The sequence below is a fragment of the Phyllobates terribilis genome, unplaced genomic scaffold (assembly GCF_046119375.1).
Source record: "Phyllobates terribilis strain yellow unplaced genomic scaffold, ASM4611937v1 Scaffold_414__1_contigs__length_1644244, whole genome shotgun sequence".
Lineage (NCBI taxonomy): Eukaryota > Metazoa > Chordata > Amphibia > Anura > Dendrobatidae > Phyllobates > Phyllobates terribilis.
Window position 1 is genome coordinate 336282 of NW_027363174.1, and position 13100 is coordinate 349381.

Genomic DNA, 13100 nt, shown 5'->3' on the forward strand with positions numbered 1-13100 from the left:
CAGCCCGATTCTTCTCCGAGTCTTCGTCTTCTTCTGGATTCTTTAGAGCTTCTTCCCCCCACCGATATCCGCCTTCCTTCTCCGATGTCAGCTGGGCTCCGAAGCTCTTCTCCTTCCGAGTTCGATCGCTCTCGTCAAGTGTAGATCGTAGCTCTTGTATTCTTAAAAGAACAGATACTACACTTGATCTTAGCCAAAAGGCCGAGAAGCGATAACTTGGTTTCCGACTACGGTGCCACCCAAGGATTCTGAAAAGTCCATTTGTGGAGATGGCCACCTGGACTCCCGTTAAGAAGACATGCTGTCAACCTCTAGATCCCTCACATGCCTGCACTTTTCGGCTTGCTGCTGCTGCAATCCACGCGTTTTAGATCTGCATAACTCCACCTCTTTTAGCACAGTACCCTCAACCCCCGGCTGTTCCCACCCGCCTCAACACCGTTGGAAGGGAGGAGAACCAATTAAGGCGGGGGGGGGGTGGAACGAGCAGCTGTCTACCCTTAGCAGGAGGGTTGCTGATTAATTACCTCTCCTGCTGCTGCTGCTGCTGCTGGCTGTCCAGCAGCAGACTGAAGGTGGCTGCTGCTGTGCGCAGGTATATAAAGGCTCAGAGCCTATTATGACACGCGCAGCCAGCGTTCCATTGCCACATTCCGTCTACTGCAGGCGGGATACCTGGATGGCTGAATGTCACTGAGAAGCTCACAGAGACCGCCATAAGCAACAGTTTAAAAGAATGCCACAGACTAATCAACCAAACTTTTTGGGTTGGTTTCTCTTTTATAGTCTGCAGGCATTAAATGAAAGAAGTCAGTGTTCCAGCAGAGGGAGACAACGTTTCAGAAAAGGCATTGTAGCAAACCAAAAAAGAAATTTTAAGCGCAGCAGAGTAACCAGCTCACATACCTGTTAGCTCAGGTGAGTTTAAAAGGCTGCTGTTGATAACAAGGGCATTTGCTAAATAGATGGTGTGTGTGCAACAATATACTGAAAGGTCAATTATATTGTGCAGCTTATCTCACCACCTGTAGTTATTTAGGTGAAAGCTCCAAAATGCTTGCCTAATATGTCTGTTTATCCAAAAGGAAGTATAGAGGGAGAGCTAGATAGATAGCATTGCATTACATTACATTACATGGCAATGCAATGCACAGTTGCTGAAGTTGAACCAAAATGAGCTTGTCATCTGGCTTCTGCAACTTTTAACATGAAAAATCCAATGAGGAGAAGAAAAGCAAAGCCAAAGAGTCCATCCCAAAATCCGACAAACAAGCAAAATGAACAAAAAGCATTGAATTCAATTCTTTCTGATTTTAGAAACTGCATTAAAGAAGGGGTGCACCGGTCCTGGAGATACTGCAATACCAGGTCAATGCGTGGAGTGGACAGAGCAAGCTCTTTTTCCATCTCCCTGTTCTAAAAATCCATTTAATATATGGTCCCCAGATAGGGTACGTATCAGATATTAAACTGATAAGAACAGATACTACACTTGATCTTAGCCAAAAGGCCGAGAAGCGATAACCAGAATTGGTTTCCGACTACGGTGCCACCCAAGGATTCTGAAAAGTCCATTTGTGGAGATGGCCACCTGGACTCCCGTTAAGAAGACATGCTGTCAACCTCTAGATCCCTCACATGCCTGCACTTTTCGGCTTGCTGCTGCTGCAATCCACGCGTTTTAGATCTGCATAACTCCACCTCTTTTAGCACAGTACCCTCAACCCCCGGCTGTTCCCACCCGCCTCAACACCGTTGGAAGGGAGGAGAACCAATTAAGGCGGGGGGGGGGGGTGGAACGAGCAGCTGTCTACCCTTAGCAGGAGGGTTGCTGATTAATTACCTCTCCTGCTGCTGCTGCTGCTGGCTGTCCAGCAGCAGACTGAAGGTGGCTGCTGCTGTGCGCAGGTATATAAAGGCTCAGAGACTATTATGACACGCGCAGCCAGCGTTCCATTGCCACATTCCGTCTACTGCAGGCGGGATACCTGGATGGCTGAATGTCACTGAGAAGCTCACAGAGACCGCCATAAGCAACAGTTTAAAAGAATGCCACAGACTAATCAACCAAACTTTTGGGTTGGTTTCTCTTTTATAGTCTGCAGGCATTAAATGAAAGAAGTCAGTGTTCCAGCAGAGGGAGACAACGTTTCAGAAAAGGCATTGTAGCAAACCAAAAAAGAAATTTTAAGCGCAGCAGAGTAACCAGCTCACATACCTGTTAGCTCAGGTGAGTTTAAAAGGCTGCTGTTGATAACAAGGGCATTTGCTAAATAGATGGTGTGTGTGCAACAATATACTGAAAGGTCAATTATATTGTGCAGCTTATCTCACCACCTGTAGTTATTTAGGTGAAAGCTCCAAAATGCTTGCCTAATATGTCTGTTTATCCAAAAGGAAGTATAGAGGGAGAGCTAGATAGATAGCATTGCATTACATTACATTACATGGCAATGCTATGCACAGTTGCTGAAGTTGAACCAAAATGAGCTTGTCATCTGGCTTCTGCAACTTTTAACATGAAAAATCCAATGAGGAGAAGAAAAGCAAAGCCAAAGAGTCCATCCCAAAATCCGACAAACAAGCAAAATGAACAAAAAGCATTGAATTCAATTCTTTCTGATTTTAGAAACTGCATTAAAGAAGGGGTGCACCGGTCCTGGAGATACTGCAATACCAGGTCAATGCGTGGAGTCGACAGAGCAAGCTCTTTTTCCATCTCCCTGTTCTAAAAATCCATTTAATATATGGTCCCCAGATAGGGGACGTATCAGATATTAAACTGATAAGAACAGATACTACACTTGATCTTAGCCAAAAGGCCGAGAAGCGATAACCAGAATTGGTTTCCGACTACGGTGCCACCCAAGGATTCTGAAAAGTCCATTTGTGGAGATGGCCACCTGGACTCCCGTTAAGAAGACATGCTGTCAACCTCTAGATCCCTCACATGCCTGCACTTTTCGGCTTGCTGCTGCTGCAATCCACGCGTTTTAGATCTGCATAACTCCACCTCTTTTAGCACAGTACCCTCAACCCCTGGCTGTTCCCACCCGCCTCAACACCGTTGGAAGGGAGGAGAACCAATTAAGGCGGGGGGGGGGGTGGAACGAGCAGCTGTCTACCCTTAGCAGGAGGGTTGCTGATTAATTACCTCTCCTGCTGCTGCTGCTGCTGGCTGTCCAGCAGCAGACTGAAGGTGGCTGCTGCTGTGCGCAGGTATATAAAGGCTCAGAGCCTATTATGACACGCGCAGCCAGCGTTCCATTGCCACATTCCGTCTACTGCAGGCGGGATACCTGGATGGCTGAATGTCACTGAGAAGCTCACAGAGACCGCCATAAGCAACAGTTTAAAAGAATGCCACAGACTAATCAACCAAACTTTTTGGGTTGGTTTCTCTTTTATAGTCTGCAGGCATTAAATGAAAGAAGTCAGTGTTCCAGCAGAGGGAGACAACGTTTCAGAAAAGGCATTGTAGCAAACCAAAAAAGAAATTTTAAGCGCAGCAGAGTAACCAGCTCACATACCTGTTAGCTCAGGTGAGTTTAAAAGGCTGCTGTTGATAACAAGGGCATTTGCTAAATAGATGGTGTGTGTGCAACAATATACTGAAAGGTCAATTATATTGTGCAGCTTATCTCACCACCTGTAGTTATTTAGGTGAAAGCTCCAAAATGCTTGCCTAATATGTCTGTTTATCCAAAAGGAAGTATAGAGGGAGAGCTAGATAGATAGCATTGCATTACATTACATTACATGGCAATGCAATGCACAGTTGCTGAAGTTGAACCAAAATGAGCTTGTCATCTGGCTTCTGCAACTTTTAACATGAAAAATCCAATGAGGAGAAGAAAAGCAAAGCCAAAGAGTCCATCCCAAAATCCGACAAACAAGCAAAATGAACAAAAAGCATTGAATTCAATTCTTTCTGATTTTAGAAACTGCATTAAAGAAGGGGTGCACCGGTCCTGGAGATACTGCAATACCAGGTCAATGCGTGGAGTGGACAGAGCAAGCTTTTTTTCCATCTCCCTGTTCTAAAAATCCATTTAATATATGGTCACCAGATAGGGGACGTATCAGATATTAAACTGATAAGAACAGATACTACACTTGATCTTAGCCAAAAGGCCGAGAAGCGATAACCAGAATTGGTTTCCGACTACGGTGCCACCCAAGGATTCTGAAAAGTCCATTTGTGGAGATGGCCACCTGGACTCCCGTTAAGAAGACATGCTGTCAACCTCTAGATCCCTCACATGCCTGCACTTTTCGGCTTGCTGCTGCTGCAATCCACGCGTTTTAGATCTGCATAACTCCACCTCTTTTAGCACAGTACCCTCAACCCCCGGCTGTTCCCACCCGCCTCAACACCGTTGGAAGGGAGGAGAACCAATTAAGGCGGGGGGGGGGGTGGAACGAGCAGCTGTCTACCCTTAGCAGGAGGGTTGCTGATTAATTACCTCTCCTGCTGCTGCTGCTGCTGGCTGTCCAGCAGCAGACTGAAGGTGGCTGCTGCTGTGCGCAGGTATATAAAGGCTCAGAGACTATTATGACACGCGCAGCCAGCGTTCCATTGCCACATTCCGTCTACTGCAGGCGGGATACCTGGATGGCTGAATGTCACTGAGAAGCTCACAGAGACCGCCATAAGCAACAGTTTAAAAGAATGCCACAGACTAATCAACCAAACTTTTGGGTTGGTTTCTCTTTTATAGTCTGCAGGCATTAAATGAAAGAAGTCAGTGTTCCAGCAGAGGGAGACAACGTTTCAGAAAAGGCATTGTAGCAAACCAAAAAAGAAATTTTAAGCGCAGCAGAGTAACCAGCTCACATACCTGTTAGCTCAGGTGAGTTTAAAAGGCTGCTGTTGATAACAAGGGCATTTGCTAAATAGATGGTGTGTGTGCAACAATATACTGAAAGGTCAATTATATTGTGCAGCTTATCTCACCACCTGTAGTTATTTAGGTGAAAGCTCCAAAATGCTTGCCTAATATGTCTGTTTATCCAAAAGGAAGTATAGAGGGAGAGCTAGATAGATAGCATTGCATTACATTACATTACATGGCAATGCTATGCACAGTTGCTGAAGTTGAACCAAAATGAGCTTGTCATCTGGCTTCTGCAACTTTTAACATGAAAAATCCAATGAGGAGAAGAAAAGCAAAGCCAAAGAGTCCATCCCAAAATCCGACAAACAAGCAAAATGAACAAAAAGCATTGAATTCAATTCTTTCTGATTTTAGAAACTGCATTAAAGAAGGGGTGCACCGGTCCTGGAGATACTGCAATACCAGGTCAATGCGTGGAGTCGACAGAGCAAGCTCTTTTTCCATCTCCCTGTTCTAAAAATCCATTTAATATATGGTCCCCAGATAGGGGACGTATCAGATATTAAACTGATAAGAACAGATACTACACTTGATCTTAGCCAAAAGGCCGAGAAGCGATAACCAGAATTGGTTTCCGACTACGGTGCCACCCAAGGATTCTGAAAAGTCCATTTGTGGAGATGGCCACCTGGACTCCCGTTAAGAAGACATGCTGTCAACCTCTAGATCCCTCACATGCCTGCACTTTTCGGCTTGCTGCTGCTGCAATCCACGCGTTTTAGATCTGCATAACTCCACCTCTTTTAGCACAGTACCCTCAACCCCTGGCTGTTCCCACCCGCCTCAACACCGTTGGAAGGGAGGAGAACCAATTAAGGCGGGGGGGGGGGTGGAACGAGCAGCTGTCTACCCTTAGCAGGAGGGTTGCTGATTAATTACCTCTCCTGCTGCTGCTGCTGCTGGCTGTCCAGCAGCAGACTGAAGGTGGCTGCTGCTGTGCGCAGGTATATAAAGGCTCAGAGCCTATTATGACACGCGCAGCCAGCGTTCCATTGCCACATTCCGTCTACTGCAGGCGGGATACCTGGATGGCTGAATGTCACTGAGAAGCTCACAGAGACCGCCATAAGCAACAGTTTAAAAGAATGCCACAGACTAATCAACCAAACTTTTTGGGTTGGTTTCTCTTTTATAGTCTGCAGGCATTAAATGAAAGAAGTCAGTGTTCCAGCAGAGGGAGACAACGTTTCAGAAAAGGCATTGTAGCAAACCAAAAAAGAAATTTTAAGCGCAGCAGAGTAACCAGCTCACATACCTGTTAGCTCAGGTGAGTTTAAAAGGCTGCTGTTGATAACAAGGGCATTTGCTAAATAGATGGTGTGTGTGCAACAATATACTGAAAGGTCAATTATATTGTGCAGCTTATCTCACCACCTGTAGTTATTTAGGTGAAAGCTCCAAAATGCTTGCCTAATATGTCTGTTTATCCAAAAGGAAGTATAGAGGGAGAGCTAGATAGATAGCATTGCATTACATTACATTACATGGCAATGCAATGCACAGTTGCTGAAGTTGAACCAAAATGAGCTTGTCATCTGGCTTCTGCAACTTTTAACATGAAAAATCCAATGAGGAGAAGAAAAGCAAAGCCAAAGAGTCCATCCCAAAATCCGACAAACAAGCAAAATGAACAAAAAGCATTGAATTCAATTCTTTCTGATTTTAGAAACTGCATTAAAGAAGGGGTGCACCGGTCCTGGAGATACTGCAATACCAGGTCAATGCGTGGAGTGGACAGAGCAAGCTCTTTTTCCATCTCCCTGTTCTAAAAATCCATTTAATATATGGTCCCCAGATAGGGGACGTATAAGATATTAAACTGATAAGAACAGATACTACACTTGATCTTAGCCAAAAGGCCGAGAAGCGATAACCAGAATTGGTTTCCGACTACGGTGCCACCCAAGGATTCTGAAAAGTCCATTTGTGGAGATGGCCACCTGGACTCCCGTTAAGAAGACATGCTGTCAACCTCTAGATCCCTCACATGCCTGCACTTTTCGGCTTGCTGCTGCTGCAATCCACGCGTTTTAGATCTGCATAACTCCACCTCTTTTAGCACAGTACCCTCAACCCCCGGCTGTTCCCACCCACCTCAACACCGTTGGAAGGGAGGAGAACCAATTAAGGCGGGGGGGGGGTGGAACGAGCAGCTGTCTACCCTTAGCAGGAGGGTTGCTGATTAATTACCTCTCCTGCTGCTGCTGCTGCTGGCTGTCCAGCAGCAGACTGAAGGTGGCTGCTGCTGTGCGCAGGTATATAAAGGCTCAGAGCCTATTATGACACGCGCAGCCAGCGTTCCATTGCCACATTCCGTCTACTGCAGGCGGGATACCTGGATGGCTGAATGTCACTGAGAAGCTCACAGAGACCGCCATAAGCAACAGTTTAAAAGAATGCCACAGACTAATCAACCAAACTTTTTGGGTTGGTTTCTCTTTTATAGTCTGCAGGCATTAAATGAAAGAAGTCAGTGTTCCAGCAGAGGGAGACAACGTTTCAGAAAAGGCATTGTAGCAAACCAAAAAAGAAATTTTAAGCGCAGCAGAGTAACCAGCTCACATACCTGTTAGCTCAGGTGAGTTTAAAAGGCTGCTGTTGATAACAAGGGCATTTGCAAAATAGATGGTGTGTGTGCAACAATATACTGAAAGGTCAATTATATTGTGCAGCTTATCTCACCACCTGTAGTTATTTAGGTGAAAGCTCCAAAATGCTTGCCTAATATGTCTGTTTATCCAAAAGGAAGTATAGAGGGAGAGCTAGATAGATAGCATTGCATTACATTACATTACATGGCAATGCAATGCACAGTTGCTGAAGTTGAACCAAAATGAGCTTGTCATCTGGCTTCTGCAACTTTTAACATGAAAAATCCAATGAGGAGAAGAAAAGCAAAGCCAAAGAGTCCATCCCAAAATCCGACAAACAAGCAAAATGAACAAAAAGCATTGAATTCAATTCTTTCTGATTTTAGAAACTGCATTAAAGAAGGGGTGCACCGGTCCTGGAGATACTGCAATACCAGGTCAATGCGTGGAGTGGACAGAGCAAGCTTTTTTTCCATCTCCCTGTTCTAAAAATCCATTTAATATATGGTCACCAGATAGGGGACGTATCAGATATTAAACTGATAAGAACAGATACTACACTTGATCTTAGCCAAAAGGCCGAGAAGCGATAACCAGAATTGGTTTCCGACTACGGTGCCACCCAAGGATTCTGAAAAGTCCATTTGTGGAGATGGCCACCTGGACTCCCGTTAAGAAGACATGCTGTCAACCTCTAGATCCCTCACATGCCTGCACTTTTCGGCTTGCTGCTGCTGCAATCCACGCGTTTTAGATCTGCATAACTCCACCTCTTTTAGCACAGTACCCTCAACCCCCGGCTGTTCCCACCCGCCTCAACACCGTTGGAAGGGAGGAGAACCAATTAAGGCGGGGGGGGGGGTGGAACGAGCAGCTGTCTACCCTTAGCAGGAGGGTTGCTGATTAATTACCTCTCCTGCTGCTGCTGCTGCTGGCTGTCCAGCAGCAGACTGAAGGTGGCTGCTGCTGTGCGCAGGTATATAAAGGCTCAGAGCCTATTATGACACGCGCAGCCAGCGTTCCATTGCCACATTCCGTCTACTGCAGGCGGGATACCTGGATGGCTGAATGTCACTGAGAAGCTCACAGAGACCGCCATAAGCAACAGTTTAAAAGAATGCCACAGACTAATCAACCAAACTTTTTGGGTTGGTTTCTCTTTTATAGTCTGCAGGCATTAAATGAAAGAAGTCAGTGTTCCAGCAGAGGGAGACAACGTTTCAGAAAAGGCATTGTAGCAAACCAAAAAAGAAATTTTAAGCGCAGCAGAGTAACCAGCTCACATACCTGTTAGCTCAGGTGAGTTTAAAAGGCTGCTGTTGATAACAAGGGCATTTGCTAAATAGATGGTGTGTGTGCAACAATATACTGAAAGGTCAATTATATTGTGCAGCTTATCTCACCACCTGTAGTTATTTAGGTGAAAGCTCCAAAATGCTTGCCTAATATGTCTGTTTATCCAAAAGGAAGTATAGAGGGAGAGCTAGATAGATAGCATTGCATTACATTACATTACATGGCAATGCAATGCACAGTTGCTGAAGTTGAACCAAAATGAGCTTGTCATCTGGCTTCTGCAACTTTTAACATGAAAAATCCAATGAGGAGAAGAAAAGCAAAGCCAAAGAGTCCATCCCAAAATCCGACAAACAAGCAAAATGAACAAAAAGCATTGAATTCAATTCTTTCTGATTTTAGAAACTGCATTAAAGAAGGGGTGCACCGGTCCTGGAGATACTGCAATACCAGGTCAATGCGTGGAGTGGACAGAGCAAGCTCTTTTTCCATCTCCCTGTTCTAAAAATCCATTTAATATATGGTCCCCAGATAGGGGACGTATCAGATATTAAACTGATAAGAACAGATACTACACTTGATCTTAGCCAAAAGGCCGAGAAGCGATAACCAGAATTGGTTTCCGACTACGGTGCCACCCAAGGATTCTGAAAAGTCCATTTGTGGAGATGGCCACCTGGACTCCCGTTAAGAAGACATGCTGTCAACCTCTAGATCCCTCACATGCCTGCACTTTTCGGCTTGCTGCTGCTGCAATCCACGCGTTTTAGATCTGCATAACTCCACCTCTTTTAGCACAGTACCCTCAACCCCCGGCTGTTCCCACCCGCCTCAACACCGTTGGAAGGGAGGAGAACCAATTAAGGCGGGGGGGGGTGGAACGAGCAGCTGTCTACCCTTAGCAGGAGGGTTGCTGATTAATTACCTCTCCTGCTGCTGCTGCTGCTGGCTGTCCAGCAGCAGACTGAAGGTGGCTGCTGCTGTGCGCAGGTATATAAAGGCTCAGAGCCTATTATGACACGCGCAGCCAGCGTTCCATTGCCACATTCCGTCTACTGCAGGCGGGATACCTGGATGGCTGAATGTCACTGAGAAGCTCACAGAGACCGCCATAAGTAACAGTTTAAAAGAATGCCACAGACTAATCAACCAAACTTTTTGGGTTGGTTTCTCTTTTATAGTCTGCAGGCATTAAATGAAAGAAGTCAGTGTTCCAGCAGAGGGAGACAACGTTTCAGAAAAGGCATTGTAGCAAACCAAAAAAGAAATTTTAAGCGCAGCAGAGTAACCAGCTCACATACCTGTTAGCTCAGGTGAGTTTAAAAGGCTGCTGTTGATAACAAGGGCATTTGCTAAATAGATGGTGTGTGTGCAACAATATACTGAAAGGTCAATTATATTGTGCAGCTTATCTCACCACCTGTAGTTATTTAGGTGAAAGCTCCAAAATGCTTGCCTAATATGTCTGTTTATCCAAAAGGAAGTATAGAGGGAGAGCTAGATAGATAGCATTGCATTACATTACATTACATGGCAATGCAATGCACAGTTGCTGAAGTTGAACCAAAATGAGCTTGTCATCTGGCTTCTGCAACTTTTAACATGAAAAATCCAATGAGGAGAAGAAAAGCAAAGCCAAAGAGTCCATCCCAAAATCCGACAAACAAGCAAAATGAACAAAAAGCATTGAATTCAATTCTTTCTGATTTTAGAAACTGCATTAAAGAAGGGGTGCACCGGTCCTGGAGATACTGCAATACCAGGTCAATGCGTGGAGTGGACAGAGCAAGCTCTTTTTCCATCTCCCTGTTCTAAAAATCCATTTAATATATGGTCCCCAGATAGGGGACGTATCAGATATTAAACTGATAAGAACAGATACTACACTTGATCTTAGCCAAAAGGCCGAGAAGCGATAACCAGAATTGGTTTCCGACTACGGTGCCACCCAAGGATTCTGAAAAGTCCATTTGTGGAGATGGCCACCTGGACTCCCGTTAAGAAGACATGCTGTCAACCTCTAGATCCCTCACATGCCTGCACTTTTCGGCTTGCTGCTGCTGCAATCCACGCGTTTTAGATCTGCATAACTCCACCTCTTTTAGCACAGTACCCTCAACCCCCGGCTGTTCCCACCCGCCTCAACACCGTTGGAAGGGAGGAGAACCAATTAAGGCGGGGGGGGGGGGTGGAACGAGCAGCTGTCTACCGTTAGCAGGAGGGTTGCTGATTAATTACCTCTCCTGCTGCTGCTGCTGCTGGCTGTCCAGCAGCAGACTGAAGGTGGCTGCTGCTGTGCGCAGGTATATAAAGGCTCAGAGCCTATTATGACACGCGCAGCCAGCGTTCCATTGCCACATTCCGTCTACTGCAGGCGGGATACCTGGATGGCTGAATGTCACTGAGAAGCTCACAGAGACCGCCATAAGCAACAGTTTAAAAGAATGCCACAGACTAATCAACCAAACTTTTTGGGTTGGTTTCTCTTTTATAGTCTGCAGGCATTAAATGAAAGAAGTCAGTGTTCCAGCAGAGGGAGACAACGTTTCAGAAAAGGCATTGTAGCAAACCAAAAAAGAAATTTTAAGCGCAGCAGAGTAACCAGCTCACATACCTGTTAGCTCAGGTGAGTTTAAAAGGCTGCTGTTGATAACAAGGGCATTTGCTAAATAGATGGTGTGTGTGCAACAATATACTGAAAGGTCAATTATATTGTGCAGCTTATCTCACCACCTGTAGTTATTTAGGTGAAAGCTCCAAAATGCTTGCCTAATATGTCTGTTTATCCAAAAGGAAGTATAGAGGGAGAGCTAGATAGATAGCATTGCATTACATTACATTACATGGCAATGCAATGCACAGTTGCTGAAGTTGAACCAAAATGAGCTTGTCATCTGGCTTCTGCAACTTTTAACATGAAAAATCCAATGAGGAGAAGAAAAGCAAAGCCAAAGAGTCCATCCCAAAATCCGACAAACAAGCAAAATGAACAAAAAGCATTGAATTCAATTCTTTCTGATTTTAGAAACTGCATTAAAGAAGGGGTGCACCGGTCCTGGAGATACTGCAATACCAGGTCAATGCGTGGAGTGGACAGAGCAAGCTCTTTTTCCATCTCCCTGTTCTAAAAATCCATTTAATATATGGTCCCCAGATAGGGGACGTATCAGATATTAAACTGATAAGAACAGATACTACACTTGATCTTAGCCAAAAGGCCGAGAAGCGATAACCAGAATTGGTTTCCGACTACGGTGCCACCCAAGGATTCTGAAAAGTCCATTTGTGGAGATGGCCACCTGGACTCCCGTTAAGAAGACATGCTGTCAACCTCTAGATCCCTCACATGCCTGCACTTTTCGGCTTGCTGCTGCTGCAATCCACGCGTTTTAGATCTGCATAACTCCACCTCTTTTAGCACAGTACCCTCAACCCCCGGCTGTTCCCACCCGCCTCAACACCGTTGGAAGGGAGGAGAACCAATTAAGGCGGGGGGGGGGTGGAACGAGCAGCTGTCTACCCTTAGCAGGAGGGTTGCTGATTAATTACCTCTCCTGCTGCTGCTGCTGCTGGCTGTCCAGCAGCAGACTGAAGGTGGCTGCTGCTGTGCGCAGGTATATAAAGGCTCAGAGCCTATTATGACACGCGCAGCCAGCGTTCCATTGCCACATTCCGTCTACTGCAGGCGGGATACCTGGATGGCTGAATGTCACTGAGAAGCTCACAGAGACCGCCATAAGTAACAGTTTAAAAGAATGCCACAGACTAATCAACCAAACTTTTTGGGTTGGTTTCTCTTTTATAGTCTGCAGGCATTAAATGAAAGAAGTCAGTGTTCCAGCAGAGGGAGACAACGTTTCAGAAAAGGCATTGTAGCAAACCAAAAAAGAAATTTTAAGCGCAGCAGAGTAACCAGCTCACATACCTGTTAGCTCAGGTGAGTTTAAAAGGCTGCTGTTGATAACAAGGGCATTTGCTAAATAGATGGTGTGTGTGCAACAATATACTGAAAGGTCAATTATATTGTGCAGCTTATCTCACCACCTGTAGTTATTTAGGTGAAAGCTCCAAAATGCTTGCCTAATATGTCTGTTTATCCAAAAGGAAGTATAGAGGGAGAGCTAGATAGATAGCATTGCATTACATTACATTACATGGCAATGCAATGCACAGTTGCTGAAGTTGAACCAAAATGAGCTTGTCATCTGGCTTCTGCAACTTTTAACATGAAAAATCCAATGAGGAGAAGAAAAGCAAAGCCAAAGAGTCCATCCCAAAATCCGACAAACAAGCAAAATGAACAAAAAGCATTGAA

At 45.2% G+C, this 13100-nt stretch overlaps 9 non-coding genes and 1 pseudogene across 9 annotated transcripts; all 10 read right to left on the reverse strand.

Moving 5' to 3' along the window:
• Positions 1-135: 135 nt before the first annotated feature.
• Positions 136-213, reverse strand: LOC141226332 (U2 spliceosomal RNA; annotated as a pseudogene).
• A 1118-nt stretch (positions 214-1331) lies between these two features.
• On the reverse strand, positions 1332-1522 carry LOC141226132 (U2 spliceosomal RNA). Its single transcript, XR_012293359.1, has one exon. It is a non-coding gene; the product is annotated as a U2 spliceosomal RNA (small nuclear RNA).
• A 1121-nt stretch (positions 1523-2643) lies between these two features.
• Positions 2644-2834, reverse strand: LOC141226506 (U2 spliceosomal RNA). Its single transcript, XR_012293636.1, has one exon. It is a non-coding gene; the product is annotated as a U2 spliceosomal RNA (small nuclear RNA).
• A 1121-nt stretch (positions 2835-3955) lies between these two features.
• On the reverse strand, positions 3956-4146 carry LOC141226224 (U2 spliceosomal RNA). Its single transcript, XR_012293448.1, has one exon. It is a non-coding gene; the product is annotated as a U2 spliceosomal RNA (small nuclear RNA).
• A 1120-nt stretch (positions 4147-5266) lies between these two features.
• On the reverse strand, positions 5267-5457 carry LOC141226517 (U2 spliceosomal RNA). Its single transcript, XR_012293647.1, has one exon. It is a non-coding gene; the product is annotated as a U2 spliceosomal RNA (small nuclear RNA).
• A 1121-nt stretch (positions 5458-6578) lies between these two features.
• LOC141226198 (U2 spliceosomal RNA) lies at positions 6579-6769 on the reverse strand. The gene has a single exon (XR_012293422.1). It is a non-coding gene; the product is annotated as a U2 spliceosomal RNA (small nuclear RNA).
• Positions 6770-7889: 1120 nt separating this feature from the next.
• On the reverse strand, positions 7890-8080 carry LOC141226225 (U2 spliceosomal RNA). The gene has a single exon (XR_012293449.1). It is a non-coding gene; the product is annotated as a U2 spliceosomal RNA (small nuclear RNA).
• Positions 8081-9201: 1121 nt separating this feature from the next.
• LOC141226491 (U2 spliceosomal RNA) lies at positions 9202-9392 on the reverse strand. Its single transcript, XR_012293621.1, has one exon. It is a non-coding gene; the product is annotated as a U2 spliceosomal RNA (small nuclear RNA).
• Positions 9393-10511: 1119 nt separating this feature from the next.
• Positions 10512-10702, reverse strand: LOC141226492 (U2 spliceosomal RNA). The gene has a single exon (XR_012293622.1). It is a non-coding gene; the product is annotated as a U2 spliceosomal RNA (small nuclear RNA).
• Positions 10703-11824: 1122 nt separating this feature from the next.
• LOC141226493 (U2 spliceosomal RNA) lies at positions 11825-12015 on the reverse strand. The gene has a single exon (XR_012293623.1). It is a non-coding gene; the product is annotated as a U2 spliceosomal RNA (small nuclear RNA).
• Positions 12016-13100: the final 1085 nt, after the last annotated feature.